This window comes from Desmodus rotundus, chromosome 1, assembly GCF_022682495.2.
Source record: "Desmodus rotundus isolate HL8 chromosome 1, HLdesRot8A.1, whole genome shotgun sequence".
NCBI classification, from domain to species: domain Eukaryota; kingdom Metazoa; phylum Chordata; class Mammalia; order Chiroptera; family Phyllostomidae; genus Desmodus; species Desmodus rotundus.
In genome coordinates this window covers 139,592,926-139,613,949 of record NC_071387.1, presented here as the reverse complement: position 1 = coordinate 139,613,949, position 21,024 = coordinate 139,592,926, and the positions used below count along the sequence as shown (strand labels likewise).

General features: G+C 35.5%; 1 pseudogene; it reads right to left on the bottom strand.

The window, feature by feature from the left end:
* Positions 1-3,373: 3,373 nt before the first annotated feature.
* The window catches only part of LOC112307183 (keratin, type II cytoskeletal 8-like), a 34,984-nt pseudogene continuing 17,333 nt past the window's right edge, over positions 3,374-21,024 (bottom strand).

Sequence of the window (21,024 nt, the reverse complement as noted above, 5' to 3'; positions counted from 1 at the left end):
CTCTTCTTTCCTTTCATCCTTCATTTCTTCTTCTCTCCCTCTGTCACTCTCTCTCTCCCTCTCTCTGTTTATTTCTATCTCATCTTACTTTCTTTTGCCTTTCCTGAAATATTTCCAATAGTTTAAGAATTTAAACTATAATAATTGGCATATTCATAAGGAGAGAAGTACAGTATAAATGTAAGTTTAAGTTAAAGAGGAAACAGGTTAACCCATGAAGTACTAGTGAGAAGCAAAAAGATTTCTGCTTATTTAAAGATAATTTTCTAATGTCACGAACATTTGAGATAAGTACGTGGATCTGTCTATTTCATTATTGTGTTGTTATATGGAAATTAGGAATCAATGTTTTAAATATGTATATTGTGATTCCTATTTAGTGTTTTATTATTTTTAAAATTTGGAAGAATAATGTAATAACAATAAATGATCAAGGAATCACCAAGCATGGTATATTGTGGACATTCTATTAATTAAAGTTACATATTGTAGCACTGAGGTGGGAAATTATCTTAGTCACTTCTGGCTGCTCTAACAGCAATACTATAGACTGTTGGCTGGAACAACAAACACTATTTTTCAGGGTCCTGGAGGCTGGGAAGCATGGGATCATGGTGCCAGAGTCTAATCCTGGTGGGATCCTCCTTACTGTTTTTCTCACATGGTGAAAAGAGCAAGATCTGTCTCACCCTCTTTCTAGGAAGTCATTAATCTCATCACGAGGGCAGCAACCTCATGAACTACCTAACCCTAATTACCTCTCAAAGGCCTCAACTCCAAGTACTATCACATTGGCAAATAGGGTTTCAAAGTAGGAATTTTAATGGGAACATAAACATTTCATCCATAGTACAAATATTCCCAGAAAATTGATAAAAATGTTATAATGAATAGTTACATTTTCCTTCTTTTTTACCCATTTTTCCATCCTAGTAACAGTGTCTATATTCTTTTGTGCCTTTCTCTCTAACCTATCCCAGATCATACATTCCAAGAGAAGCTTTGACAGCAGCTACAACAGTGGCCACATGATACAGACCCAGCCAATCAACATATCCTATATTATTGATCACAGTGGTAGAATTTGTAATAGGCATGTGCTTAATAGGGTATGTGTAAGCAGATATTCCTATTGAATTAGACCTGAGAAAAGGCAGGAGCTCTATGCCACCAGGATATTGTTACCAGACTGAACGGGTCTGTTTGCCAAAAAAGTAAGGATTTACTAAGGACATGGATCCATGCCCGGAATCACAGGTAGATAATGCATAGAGTCATGGCTCCCTGATGGATTACAGGGGGTGGATTATATAAGGGAAAGTAATTAATCATTGTGACTCTCTACTGATTGGTTGGTGCTAGGGTAGGGGCTAATTGAACATTGCATCTGGTCCTGATGTCAGCTATGGAGTGCTTCTGTCCAATTTTGCAACAATTTGTTCTATGGGATTGTTTTGCTATCCTGGGCCCGAACTAAAACACAACTGAGGCCAAGATATTATGTTTAGTTTGATTGAAAACTCTATCTTAATAGTCAATAGACCCAAGATCTTGTTCCAAGACTACTAGATGCTGACCAGAATCTCCAGATGCTCTCCTGAAGGTTTAATGATTAAATAAGAGACAGGAAGGTGGGTGACTCCGGGCACTAGGTGAGACCAGTTCAGGTCAAAAGAAAAAATCAAAATAAAAGGCCATAGTAAAGAAAATAAGGTTTCTGTATGGTTATAAAATGATATTTAAGAGTTTATCCTAGTCAGAGAAAGTGGAAAATGCCCTGATGTGTAGCTCAGTTGGTTAAAGCATTGTCCCAATATGCCAAGGTCGAGGATTCAGTCCTGGGTGAGGGCACATACAAGAAGCAATCAATGAATGCATGAAGTGGAATGACAAAAGCAAAAGGATGTTTCTCTCTCTCTCTCTCTCTCTCTCTCTCTCTCTCTCTCTCTCTCTCTCTCTCTCCACCCCCTCTCCTTTCTCTGTGTCTTTAAAAATCAACAAAATAAAAATTAAAAAAGTAAAAACCAGACATGGAGGTAGAGCAATGGAGCCTTGATATCCTCCTGTCTTCTTGCTCAAAAGCAGCCAATTTATTACTGAATAGAATTACCTTTCCATTTTGAATTTAATTTTCAGTCATTTGCAACTAACAGAACTCTAATTGATAAATTTGATTATTTACACAATCCAGGTTATCACTTTTGGATTGACTCATTCTGCTTCACCTCAGTCAAGGATTGTGAGATATGAAAAATAGCATTTTGGACCTTTACAATGTTCTTTTCTTTGAAACACTGGGAAAAATCCTTTTGCTAATGCTTCATTGATAATATTTTAGTACTGTATTTGGTACTCTGGTTTTTAAACTTATAAGGAGCTGGGGGGTGTTTTTGTAAGGTTTTAAAGAAAAAGGATTTTAGTTTTTGATATGATTTTGCCTCTTGAAATGTGGTTACTAACAACTACTGCTGAGGCTTTCCTCCTGTGTCTCCTTTTACATAAAGGGACATTCAATGCGTGTGATGAACTACACAAACTTTCCACAGGCAGGAATGAATCACACATTGTCCAATATTTTTTTGTACAGGCATCAATTAGACCTTTTAAAGATTATCCAAAAGTTCTTCTTAGACATTTTTCTCATCAAAGTCAACACAGGGTATTAAAATAAAGAAAAGCAGCAATGATACTTTTATCTACCCAAATGTAGTGCCAAGTTACTGGATTTACTTTATTAATTATACTCATGATTCTTTTTATGATTGAATTTATCGACATGGCCGATAAATTCTGCATTATCCAACCATAGCTGTAATTTCTCTATTTGATTTTCTTCTTTGCTTTTAAGAAATGTCAGAGTCAAGTTTCTGTTTGAACTTCTGTTTTTTTCTCTCCTTAAGAAAAAATGAATTTGAACCTGGAATGATTTATAAATGAAATGCAAATGGAAGTAACTAATTTTTTAAAAAGTCTCTACTCTACAATAAGATTCTCATTTGATTTAAATTTGTTTTCCTATTTAGCTGATAATCATGTAACTAGTTATTATAACAGGAAAGTACAAAAATATAATGTCCCTTTAGCCTAGGTTTATTGAACTGACAAAGACATTCAGAAAGGACTTTTCATTTACATTTTTATCTTTGCCTCTTTATTTTTTTATGCTTTTTTTTTTTGGCAGAGCCAGCTGAGACTTTATTTGGGGGAAAAAACACTTGATATGGCTTTTCGTCGGGGGCATAGGTAAGAGGGGGACCCCAGGCAGTGAACTCCCCCACCCTGAGGGTGAACTGAGGACTGGGGCTGAGATTGAGGTGGGTTTCCTGTGCCCTCTGCTCCCACACACAGCTCCTTTCCCCCCGGCAGTAGTTGTTCACCTGGGCAGGAAGCCAGATGACTCAGACACCAGCTTCCCATCACGGGCCTCAATCTTTTTCACAACCACCTTCTTGAAGGAGCTGGTGCTCATGTGCCTGAAGGAGCCCAGGTCCCCACCACAGTCCAAGCTGGCCTGGAAGCCCACACCATTGTTGAGGTTCCAGTAAGCTGGACTCAGCCCACCTGAATATCCACTGGTGGTCTTGATATGGATACTCATGTTCTGCATCCCAGACTCCGGTTGGTTCTCCTCGCCCTCTGGCAGTTTGTGGTAAGTGGTAACCTCCATGTCCAGGGCTAGTTGGACGTTCATGAGCTCCTGATACTCATGCAGATGCCAGACCATGTCCTGCTTGATGATTCTCAGAGCAGCTTCCTGCTCAGCCACCTTGGCCTGAGCATCCTTGACTGCTGGCTTGCCACACTGCACCTCATCAGTGATGCAGTCTAGGGAAGCCCTCTGGTCTTTGAGACCATCAATCTCAGCCTGGATTGGGCAGATGTTCAGGTTAATCTCAGAAATCTCTGCCTCCCTGTGAAGCAGGTTATCTCCGTGCTTCCCAGACAATGTCTGCAGCTCCTCCTACTTGATATGGTACCTAGTTTCAGTCTCATCCTGGCTGCAATTAGCCATCTCCTTGTACTGGGCCTTGACCTCTGCAATGATGATGTCCAGGTCCAGGGAGCAGCTGCTATCATGGACAGCACCACGGACGTGTCAGAGATCTGGGTCTGAAGTTTTCACGAGTCTCCTCTTCATACATTTGCCTGTAGAAGTCAGTCTCATCGGTCAGTCCCTCTAGGCGAGACTCCAGCTCTACTTTGTTCTTGTAAACTTCATCCACATCCTTCTTGATGAGGACAACTTCATTCTCCATCTCTGAGCACTTGTTGATCTCATCCTCATATTTATTCTTCAAGTCCTCCACCAGCCCCTTCATGTTGCCAAACTCTGCCTCCAGCCAGTGTCTCCAGCTGCCACTGAAAGTTGTTGATGTAGCTCTCAAACATATTGTCCATGTTACTGTGGGTCATCTGCTACTGCTACAGGAGAGTCCACTTGATCTCCAGAGTCTTATTCTGCTGCTCTAGGCTCCGTACCTTATTGATGAAGGAAGCAAACTTGTTGAGGCTCTCGATCTGCTCCTTCTCCTGGTTGTGCAAGGCCTGAATGTTGGGGTCTACCTCCCACTTCAGGGTACCCAGCAGGCTATGGTTCACTTGGAAGGCTTTTACAAGTCCCCATACTCCCAGCTGCACCAAAACCCCTGGCCAGATTCATGTTGGCAACCTGGCCAACCCAGTAGCTGCTGCCCAACCTGGAAAAGGTAGAGGAGTTGGTACTGGGCCCACTGGAGTTCGAGTGGCTGCTGGAGGGCCAGAGGTGGACACCTTGCAGGTCTCCGAGTCACCCCTGGAGACCTGGTAGGGGCTGGAGTAGAGGAAAGGAGGCCAAACCAGAGATTTGAGAAGGAGTCAAAATTCTTTGTTGCAACTTTAAATCTGATTATTTAATAAGAACTTTTCAACTGATTATTAGCCTTCAGAATCACCTCTTGTTTATATATTTCTCATCAATAGTTTTATTTTCATGGCTTCCAATGCTTTTTTGCTTTCATTTGTGATGTTTGAAAGAACTATTCTTTCTCTAAAATTTTTCTGTTTAGCTAAGTTATAACAAATTTGAATATTTTAAAAATTACTTGCATGTGAAGACTTCTAAAATTGGCAAAAGACATGTTCTTAAATGCATAATTAAAAATACATTAATATACAATGAATATTAAAAACAATCACAATAAATAACTAGGATATAGTTTCCTATATCCACAAAATCTGTTAGTAGGAAAGGAGCACATATCTCATTTCTCATGGAGTGAGAGGAGGGGTTAGGACCACATTGCCAGCTTCCTACCCCGGACACTTTAATCTGAATTAGTTAGTGGACTTCCATTTTATATGTTGGGCTTTTGTCTGAGGTTTGGTTTGACTAAAGCACTCTGTGGAACAGTAGCTAGAGATAATAGATGATAGATAGATGATAGATAGATAGATAGAATAAATTTCTTGATGAAAGGCCAACATTTCTATTTCAAAAATAACATTTTAAGGGTTCTTGGATTTTTCTTATCTACTAACACAAAGCTGCACAAATTATAGATTTTGAAAAATAAAGACAAATAAATTCTACAGAAGATAACAAGACACAGAAATGGGATGCTCATGAGTTAGAAAATGTAAGGCCCCAATTCTCAAGAGTAAGCTTTTCTATAGAGTCTCTTCTTTTCCTGCTGCCAGGAGAATTAGACAATGATATTTTTCTTTCTGCCTAGTACAACTTTGAAATACTTCTAGTAGGTGTGTATGCTGCTACATTGCATTCATTTATAAGGGCTTTTCTTCCCCCTCAACTGTAAACATTTCAAGGACAGCCACAATCAGTATCTTACAATCTTCCCATGCCACACGCCTAAGGTAGCAGGTGCTCTATAAATGTCAGTGAAATAAGTGGACACACTTTACTACTTCATTTCCATTGTGTGAATGTGTTTGTATGCACATGCTCTCTAGCCCGGAATGCCTCCCCTTTATTCCTCACTTAGATAGCCCTTCCTGTCTGCCCTGTAGTCCATGGCTCAAAAGTCATTTCCTTAATGAAAGACCATCTCTGGGATCCTATGTTTTCCACACATTGTTCACTTTTGTGGAACCTTTGGTGTATAAAACTATCACAATTTAAAAAAATACATTAGTGAATGTCCTCATTCCCATGTATAAGGCAAGTCCTGTGCAGAGCTGGAATGTGGGGTGTGTGTGTGTGTGTGTGTGTTTTCCCAGGACTTACCCCAGCACAGAACTCACAGTTGCTCTTAATTTATCTTTTTGAAGAGATAAAATTAATAAAACAAGTGATTTAAAAAGGTAAATGAGGAGCTTTTTGATTTAAGCCACATTGTATGTTAAGAGCAATCCTTTCAGCATTCTTCATTAAGAAAAGCCATTAAGCATGAAAGGGAGAAAGGAAAGCAGTCACGCACATAGCTAATGCATCCGTTATACCTTCTCAGAAAAGGAAAATCAAGATAAAAAACAGGAGAGAATATCCAAACGTATTAGTAAAGAATGGTTTTGAGGATCGTTTATAACCTTTTTTTTTTTAACAAAGAACCAGCTGCTTTACTTAAGAAAGATAGCATGGTATAAACAATAAAAATTATTTTTATTTAGTTTACCTTTTAGTTACTATCAAGGAACACAATGGCTCACCATCAGTGATTTTTATCAAACCCCTTTTGTGTTTCATTTAAAACTGGGTTTGTAACAAAGATTAACTCGTTGGGTGAAGATTTGTCTCATTGCAAGTTTCAAGCTGTAGAAAGATATCCCCACTTGGGGCAAAAGGGCAAGAGAGGAAATGGACCCTGAGAAAGGGACCCAAGTGCAGAGATGTGAAGGGTGAAGTAACTTTGAGAGACAGATAAAATGAAGACTTGTTTATGCTAGGCAATTCAGAGACGGCAATTTTAGCAAAGACTAAAGACTATTTGCTTTTCTTTTTCTCTTTAGTAATAGAAGATTTTAAAACTATTTATTTGTTTGTTTGTTTGTTTTTGCTGGCTCACTGCAGCTTGGAACAGAAGACTCCATTTTCTAGCCTTCTCTGCAACTAGGTGTGGAGCCATTTCTCTAAATTCCGGCGTTCACATCTAAGTGGGAACATGTGGAGCTTCTTCAGGGACGAAGGTGTAAAGCTCTCAGATGGGAAGAGGTCCTTTTGCCCCAGTGAATTTTATGTTCCTTCTTGTCTGCATACCAACCCTGCACTGACTACTTATTTCTAGACCTCTAGACTTCTTTTATGTAAGAGATAAATGAACTTCTATTTTATTTATGCAGCTAAATCTAAGACTAGCTAATACAATAATGGGGAAAAAAGGCAGGGTCTCTGATCTCCTGGAGCTCACACGTTAGTCAGGAACTATTTGTTTCTTTAGAATGTAAGTTTCCTATTTTAGTGAAAATTGGACCCAGTTAACTCTTTAACAAGAGTTAAAATCTATTGAGTAAAACTGGACATAAATGATCTGCTAATAATTCTTAAGAAACGAGTCAGTTACTCAATCTTTTATTATGCATGAACTCAAAATCTAATGCATGAGGAAATATTTAACATCAATCCACTCGTTCATTCTTTGATGGTACAGATATCTTTTTCCCACCACAGCCCAGATGCTCAGTTTAAACTGTACTTCATGTCTGCATTTGAAGTTATTATTAAATAAGAGTTGATGTGATATAAATCATTCTATCATATTATATTTTCCTCAAATTCCTAACACATTTAACTATATTTATTGGCTTGATTTTTAATGTATAAGCTATTTCATGTTGATTTTACAAAGTGTGCTATGCACGATCAACTACTTCATGAAAAGATTCATAGGTTATTTGACTTCTGAGGTTGTCACAGATTGAATTGGCTTTAGGTGTTTCATATTATTTTAAAAAATGAATTAATTAAGGTTGTATGATGCAGAAGGTTTTTTTTCTGTTTTTGGTAATCAAAATATATGAATATATGTCTTAGTAATTTATCTTCTGTTATTTTGGATATATACCTACATGTTTTGTTGTTTCTAGATGGGTTATAACATACCCTGTAAACTCCAAGAGTTTCTTAGTAAATCAAATGAAAGATCACATATAAATTAATTGAAAAATATTGAGAGAGAATAAGATAAAACTAAGCAAAGAAAAAAATAAAGTAAAATCTACTTTTCTTTCTCCTTTCTTTTACTCACATGTTTTTAGCTCACAAAGGATATACAATAGCTCCCCTCTAATCACAGAATCTTAGAACAGTAAAGGAGCAACAACACAGAAAGATCACGTAGGAAATTCAAACGCATGTTAAAAAGTGCAGAGGATCCAGAATCACGCAGTCCTAAGTTTGTGTTCTTACACGGCCAGTTAATGTTAATGGTTGAATGATGGGGAAAATTCAGTACCTGAGCTTCAATTTATTTTATAAAATGGCAATCTTAGCACCTAGTCAATAGAATTGTTGTGGTGTCTTTCTTCATCTCCAGCATTCTTTCTTCTCTGTTGGCTGTATTCTCAAAATCTTCTATAATATAATGGTAAAGATGACCACTACCTCTCCAGACTATCAACTGGTATTACTAGAGAAAAACAATTTCTTCTTTCTGATTGTTTCAAAATATTTAATAGCATGGTTATTAGGTTGGCTTAATTATGCATGTATCTCAGATCCCAGCTCCTTCTGTTTGGGGAGGAAGTATTCTGATTGACTAGACCAGACACAGAAATTGAGATATGATTGGTATCAGCCCCAACCAATGGGGAATAATATTGGGACAAATTCAGTTTCCCAAAGGAATGCCAAAATCAGAAGGGGTGCAGGATAAAAAGTCCACTACAATATTTTTACTGAGTACTTCAGGCAATTCATCAGTTATTTTCAAAGTGAAAGTTGTTAAACTGAGCTTATGTCCTTTACTACCCTGCTTTACCCTTTAACTTCTTTGAAATTTCTTCTCTGACAGATGTCGAGCAACTTTCCTCTTCATTGATTTTCTACATGCTTTTTCTCTCATCCATCTGTTCCCCGTTTTCTTCTTCCACTGTAAGTCCAAAATGTCAAGTTTATTTCCTGAAAGCAAGCATATATATTTAAGTGCTTAATAATATGATCAAATTTTGATTGTACTGTACCAGAAAATTCAGTCTAATATTAAAAGTTAACTCTCAATACTAGTTAAATGGTTATTTTGTTTATGTTGATTTGGCTAAATTAAGGTCATTACAGTAGTTTTAACCTTTTAAATAGAAAACACTCAAGAAAATGGTAAAATACTAGACAATGTCTTTAAACCATCTTTTTCATCTGTTTTTATTTTATCAAGAACTGTAACCCTTACCTCTTTCTTAATACTCCACTAGAAGGATAACAAACTGTGTGATAGAAGGTGGTCCAATGGCCGTGTGAAACCATCTACATTTTTTGAAAAAGCTTCAAACTTACTTCCTTGAATGGGGTGTTCATATATCATCCTATAAATGTTTAGACAATGAGTGTTCTTCTCTGTATTTTTAATTTATAATTCCTTGGTCAAATAGATGCTTTACTGGCTTTCCCCTCCTTGATTTTATAAAGTATATTACCCTGGTGACATCATTTCCTTTGTGTGGCTCTCTCTTTTAGTAGTTTCTATAACATAAATTTCCTTGGTGCTTTTCTTACCTTCTGCCCTGTGATATGCAATAGCTATTCCTTTCACAAAACAGGACGGAAGCAAGTACCTCAATTCACACAATATATATTATTTTATTAACATACTAGATCTCTAACCAGAGGTCAATATTCCTTTTCTTAATCCCAAAATTATCTATTAACCTTTCAGTAACTATTAGCAGGGGGCTAATATGGATTTCTGTGTGCACAAAGCACATACCGGGAGAAGTGAATACAAAATCAAAAGCCATACCACTCTTTTGTTTTTCTTTTAAACTCTTAAAAACTTTATTTTTAAAACTCTTTTAAAAATATAGCTTTCTTCACATTATATTTGGAACAGAAAAGGCCTTTAGGGAATCTAGCTGTTATGGCAGTAGTGGGTACTGCAGCTTAAAAACAGTTGCTCTTGCATAATGGAGAAACATACAGCAAAGCTCGTCTTGTGAAATACATTATCAAAATTTTATATGGGGAGAAAATACATGAACACACATTTTCAAAACTACTGTAAAAGGCTGAATAAAGTTAGTGCTAAAAAACCAATATATATTTGGTCAACGAAGAAATGGTCCAAATAAAATTTGAAAATATCAAAGAAACTCCAAAAAATATGGGATTGTGATTGAAATCCTGTGAAATGTAGAATTTTTAAAAGTATAGCTTGGAAGGGGAGGTAAATGATGGAAGTGAATGGAATGAGAAAAGAAACATACCCAATAAGATTTTTATAATATAGAGAATAATAACAGAGCTGATAAGAGCACAGAACTAAAATTCAAAAACTGATTTGTTTCCATTTTCTACCTCCTTACACTAATCAATGTTATATATTATATTATTGTTAAAAATACGAGGTCTATTCAGAAAGTATTCAGACATGTAATATGATAAACAGAGATATTTATTGAAGAAATACAAGAAACATTGTACACAGTACAATCAGGTCTTAATCCTCTTCAGAGTAGCCACGTTGGGACCTCACACAGTTCTCCCAATTGCCATCAGCTGCCCCATTACATTTTCCTGAATCTCATAAATGGTCTGAATTCTATTCTTTTTCAAAGGTGATTTTAGTTTTGGGAAAAGCCTGAAGTCACAGGACACCAAATCTGGGTTGCAGAGTGGCTGAGTCACCTGAGTGAGTCAACGTTATGTCACAAAACTCTGCATGAGACATGATCCACGAGCAGCTGCATTGTTGTGATGAAGCTGCCAACCACCAGTTGCCCATGGCTGCATCCTTCTAAATCATCTGAATAGTTTCTGTGGAGGAATGTTCAAGCTTAATGAAAAATTTGATGCAATTTGTTGTTCTACTCACTCAGTCATTTTGAATGTGATGGCCACACAGTACACAGGTTCACTCAGTGGTGTCTACGGCCCCCACTGACTAATACAGTGAAGGCATCATTGTTCACACATGCACATTCCAGTCCACTCTCCTTGGCTGCCAGGTTACATCGATGTGGCACAAACCATTACTGTTATATTAACAATGGCTGGACTTTTTCCAGACAGGCCTCATATGTTTTGTTCCTAATTAGGGGCAGATTATACTTTCCAATCTTGCTAATGTTATGCTTGGCCTTGTGACTTATGATGAATCTCCATTCACTTGACTTCAGAGTCTCAGAGTGGGTCATATGAATTGCTTTGGTTAATGACTTGGGAGCAGAAGTGAATGAATAACTTCCAAATTAAGGTTTAAGAATGAATTTGGGTTTGTCATGTTTTTCTTATACCTCTCCTAAAAGAAAAGCAGGACCTCAAGTACGGGCTGCTTTGTAGTAGATGACATAGAGCAGAGTTGGAGCTAACAAACAGTATACGTAAAATACTAAAAATAAGGCTTTGTGGTTGTAAGCCACAGATTTTTTGTGGAGGGCTGTATGTTAGTCTAAACTTATTGTCAGAAATTTATCAAAATATTTCTCAAGAAAGAGATAATTTATGGGTGACATCTTTAGTCAAAGAAAAGATTTCCACAAATAGAAAAATGTAAGATAATATCAATAATATGAGAAAATGGGAATAGTAAATATGTGCATTATTTTTTTAGTGTAGCAAGTAATATAATTTAATAACAGATATTTTTTATTAATTTATCTATTTATGAATAATATTTGAGCTAAAAATCTTATGTAAAAAAGAATGATGAGTATTAATAATATTCTTCCTATGCAAATGTTTGATATCCTTAGAATTGAATAAAAAGTAATCTGGCCATTATCAATACTTATTCATAATTTAATTATTCTAAAATATGAGGAATAGGATGTAAAATTGTTTACAAATGGCTTACTAAGGATGAGCCATAAACTTGAGAACAACAAAGATTTTAAGCAGATGGATGGAACAGCAGATAATTATTTTAGAATGTTTGTGAAGAAAATTAGTCATGGTGTGAATCAGTAAAAAGAATTAGTCCAAGTGTTAAAAGAAAATATATCATAATCTCAGTACTCTGATGCTGTTGATATTTCAATAAAATAACTTTCTTTTATATTCTTTCAATTATAAAAATTCATTCATGGTAAATATTTAAAAAGAATAATATAGAGCACAAAGCAAAATTTAACCAAAATGCAGCACCCCTCCACCCCAAAATGCATACACTGCCTTTCCACTGCTCCTCCCGCAATGAAAACACTGTTGTAATCTGGCCTGGTCCTTAGTCAGCATGACAAAGTCCAAAGGGAAAGTCAGCTTTGGGATTAAAGTGGGCCCTAAGCCGTGGCAGGATAGTGTGACTGAGAGGCCCAGAAATCATGGTTATCTGGGGCCCAGACTTTGTTCCATGTGAAATTTCAATAAAGTCTGAAGTTATCAAATAGAGGGACATTACTGGGTGACTGCCAACAGACAATTCTGATAAGAATTCAAGACAGAATATATTGTGTGGATCTTTACATGAGAACATTAGGTAACAATTGAAAATGTTTTCAATTATAGTTTCACTAAACATTTATGGAAAGTAATGTATCCATACTTACTATCCAGAAATACTACATTTTCAGAATAGAATTATGCTTCTCTGCTCCTGCTATTCAGACTGGCTCGTGAATTATTTTGGCCAACAAGAATGAGGCAGAAGCTATATTCATCTAGTTCTGACCCAAGTCTTCATGATGTTCTTTCTCTTGAAATCCTGATGAGCAAGGCTGAGCTCCACTGCTGGGCCAGACGTAAACCGTCCTGGCTGAGGCCAACCTAGGTCAGCTATCCCTCAGTAGCTCTGGTAACTAACTGCAGATACACAGGGAAGCCCAATAAAGACCAGAAAAAATATAAAGGTGAGCCTAAAGCAAATTATTCACATGCAGTCTTATGAGTTAAATAAAAGGCTATTGTTATGTATTTGTTTTTTATTTTTCAATTATTTTTCATTCAACACTTTTTTATATTAGTTTCAGGTGTACAGAGGATAAACATTAATATAGGTTACAAATTATAATAATAATATTACTAACTATATTCACTATGCTTCACCTTGTATCTCCACGCATATTCTGTAACTGCCAGTTAGTACTTCTTAATCCTGTGACCTCTTTTTATACCTCTCCCACACTCTTCCACTCTGACATCCACCAGTTCTTCAACTCCATAAGCCTGCTTCTATCTTGCTTGTTGTCTAGATTCCACATATAAATATGATTTTTCTTTCTCTGTCTGGCTTATTTCACTTAAAACAATACCCTCTAGATCCACCCATGTTGTTGCAAATAATAAGATTTCATTCTTTTTTTATGGCAAGTGACATACAGATGGCCAATAGACATATGAAAAATTTCTCAACATCACTAATCATCAAAGAAATACAAATCACAATGAGATACTCACCTTATACTTTTCAGAAAAGCTATCATCAATAACTCAATAAACAACAAGTGTCAGTGAGGTTACGGAGAAAAGGGAACCCTAGTGCACTGTTGGTAGGAATGAAGATTGGTACAACCACTATGGAAAACAATGTTAAGGTTCCTCAAATAATTCATCTGAGAAATGAAAATTAAAACCACAGTGAGATAGCACCTCACATCTGTCAGAATGGCTTTTATCAATAAATCAACAACCAATAAGTGCTGGTAAGAATGTGGAGAAAAGGGAACTCTTTTGCACTGTTGGTGGGAATGCAGATTGGTGCAGCCACTGTGGAAAGCAGTATGGAGATACCTCAAAATATTAAAAATGTAACTGCCTTATGACCTACTAGTCCCACTTTTGGAAATTTATCTGAAGAAAACAAATATACTAATTCCAAAGAACATAACCCCCCCATGTTCATTATAGCATTATTTACAATTGCCAAATTATAAAAGCAGCCCAAGGGTCCCTCAGTAGGTGAGTGGATAAAACAACTATGGGGCATTTACACAATGGAATACTACTCAACCATAAAGTGGAAGAAAATTTTACCCTTTTTGACATCATGGATGGACATAGAGAACATTGTGCTAAGTGAAATAAACCAATCAGAGAAAGGAAAATACTATATGATTTCACTCATATGTGGAATATAATGAACAAACTGAAGTAACAAGCAAAATAGAGTCAGGTTCATAGAAAGAGAGTAGGCTGACAGCTCTTGGGGGTGGGGGTTGGGGTGAAGGGATTAAGCAAAAGGAAAAAAGGACTCGTGGACATAGACAACAGTGTGTGATTGTGGGGGTAGGGGGGAAAGGGGGATAAATGGTAGTGTAAAAATATACAATAAAAGAAGTACATTTAAAAAAATATAACTGCCTTATGACCCAGTGACTCCACTTCTGGGTATATAACCAAAGAAACTCAAAACACTAATTTAAATATATATATGCCCTCCCAGTTTTATTTTAGCATTAATTACACTAGCCATAGTATAGAAGTGACCCAAATGTCCATCAATAGATGAATGGATAAAAATGATGGTAGAGATATACAATGGAATATTACTTGGCCATAAAAGAGGATGAAATCTTACCATTTACAGCAGCATGGATGGACCTAGAGGGCGCTGTGCTAAAGTGGGGGGAAAAGGTGTGGTATATATAAATGGCTATTGTTTTTTACTCATTAAATTTTGGGATGATTGTTATATGGTAGAGGTTAATTGATATAGCCACAAGGCAAATATCAGGAGTGACATTAAAATCCTATTCCAACTCTCATAGAATCTGTGTGAACATTGGTAAAATCCATCATCCTTGAATTAGATAAATAATTTGAAAGGGTATAACAGAATGTATAACTTTCAGTAATTCCTGACTTATTGAGCTGGATGTTTCCTTAGATAATGTAATAAGACTAGTTGTTAAAAGACAGTTGTTTTATGTGAAATTGTTGGTTGCACAGATGAACATTGTGCGTGCAGTGAATGACAGCCCTGTCTCTTTCTCTTTAGGCTATCACAGTTTAAAGCCACGCCGGTCAGCAGATTTCTTACCTCTCTCCTTTTATTTCCTTTTTCTTATCAGTATATGTTTTTGATAATTCATGAGGTGTTACATTGTTTCTCTAGTATTTCAGTTTATAACCTCGATTTACATGAATCAATCCCCAAAGAGATTAAAATCTTTGCTGGAACACATTTGTTTATGGGAAAAATCATCACCCTTAGCGCACTTATAGAGGACATTTGAAAGATCTGAGAGGGACTTTTCAACAGACTTCCATGCAGTAATTAAACATTATAATGCAGTAAATGACATTGAATATTCCAGTGGACAGAAAATATCGAGTCAAAATGTTTAAGTACCTCATATACTACTCAGGATCCTTATCCAGTTGGTCCAACCGGTCATTATCTGTTTGATAAAACTTCCCAAACAATTCATTAATCTTTAAAAAGCTATCCAAGTTATAAACTTCAAAGAGCAGAATCCAAATGTCATTTATGCATAATTCAAAAGAACTTTGTGAAAAAAATCCTTAGATGGCAATTGCCCTCTAATCTACCTCTTGAATTTCTACATAAGATTCAATGTCAATGAAACTCAAATCAAATCATTCACGGTTACTGTTAAATTTCCTCTATAAGGATAATATGGCAGGAACAAAACTGTAAATTTAACAAAGGGGGAAATTGTAGAAGGTGACAATTGCTTTCTGTGAGAAAGCTGCACAATTTTCACATTATTTGGTTGCTGACAGTATAGGTATAATCAAAATCTTACTTAAATCATATCTGTGAAACTTCTTTAATAGTTCAAAATAAATTCTCTGTTCAGAACTGATTCTGTTCACTATTAAAATCTAATATGATTTGGGTTTTTTCTTAAAATCAACTTCTAGGATTACTAAAATTCTTGAGCTGTCATTGACCCCAAAATAACTGGAAAAAAATTATCTTAGGTCATCACTGATCTCTCTTTACTTCTCTTACTTATATATTGAGCATTAGTTTTATACAAGTTTGGAGAATGTTGTTCACAGGGAGGTGAATAGTTTATTCATGTGTAGCCAATATATTATCACATAAACTCAAACAGTAATAAAATTTACCTCCGTGATATCCACAAGGTGAGTTTTTGACTGATAAATCGTAGTAATCATAAAGACAGATTATGAATATAGACAAGGTGAATAGTTGAATTATTTGGAATTATGAACTATATGAATCCAAAATGCAGTTACTATGATTAATGTTGCCTCAATGAATACAAATGAATAAATAATTGCCCTCCATTTATTTTAAAGTATTACCTTCAGTATATAATTCACATTAGTTACATTCGATTCACAGTAATATGAAGAGTTTAGTTAAAATGACAAAGGACAGAAGATTCAGAATCAAAGTTGAAACTATCTTGAAGTGTTAGTCTCATAACACATATGGTAAAAACTATCTAAAGTATAAATTCACATATGGTAGATCTTTGAATTGGTTTCATTTCCCTGAGGAAAGGGAGTTTCCCGTGAGATAAAAGGAAGAAGCTCCTATACTATACTCATTTGAAAAATAGCTGTGTGTGAAATTTAAATGCATAATGTGTAACACATACTTCTAAAGATTCCTGTTAACCAATGGCATGCAAGCACGAACAGAAGTTAATAACATTCTTTAACCTCAGCTGTCAGTGCACTAAAATGTGCTATTTAAAGCTGAAAAGTAGGGATGACTCAGTATAATCTGTCACCACGACTTGAAAAAGAACCAGGGCCCATAGAGGAAAAACAAGTACATGTTATTTAAGTTCCACTATTTAAATGAACTTGGGATACTTCCTAGCCTACAGATTTATTGTGGAGTAGAAGTTTGTGAAGTTTTGAGCAAAAAAGCTTAAAATATTGTTATACTTCAAATATTTTATAAATCACCTAAATATATAATCTACACTTTAAAATATATAATTTACAATATTTAATGCATTATTTTCAGCTGTTTAAATATCTATTATTTTTATTTTGCATGTGAAAGTTTTGGCAAAGTGTGCAGTTATAAGAGCTGAGCACAATGTGATTATATATATATATATATACACAAAATATTTTAGAGTACATTGTCAGGAGGTAATGAACATAGTAATTTTAAAACGAGTATTATGCAGTCAGAACATTCATTCCCTTTGTAAACATTAAACTAGTAGAGTTTGAGAAAAACTAATTTAAATAGTAACAAAGACATTAACCATAATCAAGTGTATGGGAGCCAGTATAATTTTCTATAATACTGCACAATATGTGATGAAATGAGAAAAAGGTTGACTTTTGAAATAAGAAACACCTCTTTATTAACTCCTCAAAATGCAAATCTAGCACTGTAAATTAGCGTAAGCTTAAAGACCCATTACCTGGGAAACAAATGAACTAGGTCTAACAGGAGCTGAGCTGTGCAATTAGTAATTTTATTTATATTAATACACAAAACTCAAATTTTGGGTAATTAATTTATTAAGGTTATTAAAGATATTTCTAATTAAATATAACAAAAATAACTGTGAAACAATATATATAAATTATAAGGTTAGTAAAATGTTGATGAGCTTTATATTCCAATTTCAGGTTTAGTGAAATTAGATAATAAAGAATTGGCAGTTTCTAAGTAACTAGAGATCACAGTTTGGGATCAAAAATGTATTGTAAGATTCTGGGAATCAATAAATGTTTGTCAGTAAAATTAATTTGATGGCAAAATGAAAGTTTCAGATGTGACCTAATGAATCATTAGATCTTAGATCAGAAAATATCTTCGCTAATGTCTGGCTCAGTTTCTTCAGTATACAGATGAAGAGAGTACGGCCCAGGGAAGTTAAGAAACATATTTATATCTGTAAACTAGTGAGTAGCAGAGCTGTATCCAGGGCTCTTTTCCACTGTATCCAGAGTCAACTTTACCAATGGTAAACTTTACCATTAAGTTACTCCAGTTTTCTCGATCATATGAATTATGGGTAAATACATCCATTATATCATTCAGCACACTGTTACTACCCATACGTTCTAGGTACAGCACTGTGCTAGGTACAGGATAGAACAATGAGCAAAAAAATACAGCATGCCACAGCCCATGTGCATATGGGTTTGACTGACCGTGTTACTTCATGTCAATGCCCAGCCTGGCTCATACTTTGCAATGCCTCTAAGAGATAAAGAAGATGGCTACCGAAGAAGTCTAATATAAAGAGGCTACTCGTATTAACTTAGGAATATGGGTGAGAGTAAGAATGCACGTGTTTGTGTCTGTTTGCTTGTTTGTGTAGGAGAGGGATAACGCTTTAACACCTCTGGAAGGTACCGTATTCATCTTGAGAACAATGGATTGTCTACGGTCCCTGGAGCAAAGTGGCATTGGCAGAGGTAAACTCAGCTCAGGTTGGGCACCAGTCCTGGCTGTGTCACTGCCCAGTTCTGCCAGAGGCAGCATTTCTTGCTGTTGAGAACCAAACCACCCAGGCAAAATTTCAGTTGTCCCTTTACAATCAACAAATTCCCCATTGCTATTTGTGCAGTAGATGGACAAGATTTCAATTCTTTTCTGATTTCAAACAAAACAAAACAAAAACAAAAAATAATGTGAATTTATGGAAAATACTAAAACAAAGGCTTCAGACATTCACCAGAATAGGCTATTTGTTTTAAAATGATCTTTAGAAAATTAAGTTTATTAGGTAAAATTTTTAGTATTGTTTTTTGGTTATTTATTTTGATGAGACAAAACAAATGTTCAATCTTCACTTGAGTTGCTATGTATATATTTTTGCAGGAAATATTTGCTATATTCTCCTTTGTACCTTCCTTCTCCTTATCTGTAGTGTGTACATGCTAAGACCCTCCTTGGGTGCCTAAAACCATAGATCGTTCCGAACCCCACATGTACTGTGTTTTCTTCTCTACATACAGAACTATGGTAGTTTAACTTATAAATTAGGCACAGTGAGAGAGTAATGACAATTACATAATAAAATAGAACAATTTTAAAATGTATTGTAATAAAAGTTATATGAATGTGGTCTCTCTCTCTCTCTCTCTCTCTCTCTCTCTCTCTCTCTCTCTCTCTCTCTGACAACTGATTTGATAACCCAGGCAGCTACAAAGTGACTAGTGGATGGGTAGTGTGTACATCGTGGATACGCTGGACAAAGGGATGGTTTTGTTCCCAGGCAAATGATTTAAAGCTTATGAGTTGTTTGTTTCTGGAGTTTTCCACTTAATGTTTCTGGAACAGAGTTGACCATAGGTGAGGTAACTGAAACCAAGAAAAGCAAAACTGCAGTCAAGGGGAACTACAATATTAACTGTGACCCACTAAAAGTATTTTTAAACCAAAAGGTTGTAAATTTGATTTTCACTTTATTTTCCTGTGGCCAGAATCATAGGTGTGTCACTGGGTAACTGAGTACTAGGTAATTCTGCATTTAGAATTAGTATTCATTGCTGTAGCCAAATTTGTTAGAAAATTTTTATAGATGATTATAATAACTAAAATTAACTGACCTACTTTCCTGTGACAAGTTCATTTGAGTAGGGTAAGTATTGAAACCAGAAAATAATTAGACCCAAGCAAAATGTATTGCATGCGATTAATGAAAAACAATTTCATGTGGTCATTACATAGTATAGTTAGTTCTCTAGTCAAGAAATTATATATTTATGCACCATAAAAATGAAAGAAAACATTCTTAATAACTTTCATTTTTACATTGCTGTAAATGTTGGAGAGATTTATTTAAATGTGTTATCACCAAATGACATAAATCTACTTAATGTATTTATTTGATTGTTGCATATCACACATTCAAATAAACATATACAACATGATCTCATATTCAGATAAACACACTGCATTTATTTAAATGTCTTCACATTCATCTGAACATTCAAATGTATTCAAATCAGTCTCAAGTGACTCACTGATGCGTTGTTAAAAGAGGAACATGATGCTTGATAATACTTGTTGGTTTGCAAACTGTCCATTTGCCCAAGACTGCTACAATGCAAAGGACCAGGCCAATAACAGAGGTAGGTTGGGAAAGAATGCACTATGAGATATCTCAGTGGGACTATATTTGAAATATTGTGTAATGCAGAGCAACATATCAGTTGTTTCTAAAGAACCTGTAATTAATACAATTGATTTCATTCAAAATCCCTCAGAGGATGCAAACTAAGTATTGTAATACAAGAGTCAGCCTTTACATAAACGTATACTTCCTCGAAGCATACCTAGCACACTTAGGTAATAGCACATGGATGTTTTCACCTATTTCACTTAACTTACGAGGCTCCTGATTAAATTAATACCTTCCACAGCAACCTCCACATACACAGTAAAAGAGCGGACTACAATATAAAACAAACTAAAATTAAAAACATGTAATAACATGTTTGATTTATTAACTTAGCTTTTAAAATCTTTGGGAATCTTCAAGCAGATTTTAATAACCAGATATTATTATGGTAGATATTGAGTTGCATACAGATTTTTTATAATATAAAAATTTTGCTTGGAATCCTAATATATGGGAAGAAAAATATGTAAGCTATGTATTCTTATTCTAAAATAATATATATTAAAATACAATAATTAGGATTAGCTCCTATTTTTATGTAGTTATTTTTCTTGATGATAGTTAAGGTGGTTTAGATGCACAGTCATGCTCCACCTTTTGAAAAGACTCTGTCCCCTTGAAGGGTGTGGCTATGTTCCCCTCAGTGGAGTGGCTTCCAGTGGGGCAACGCTCTGCATTCTTATGAGGTGGTATCAAACCATAGATGGACAAATGCAATTTGCATGCACCTGTCCCCTTACTCCTCAGGGAAAGATAACATTTTCCCATTATTTGGATCATACATAGTTACTACCATTGCAGGAAAAAAATTGTCCTCCATTCAAGATAATAAACCATAATTACTTCCTTGAATGTGAATCAAAACAGCTTCCTTTTTCTTTGGGGTCTATGGATCCTGGG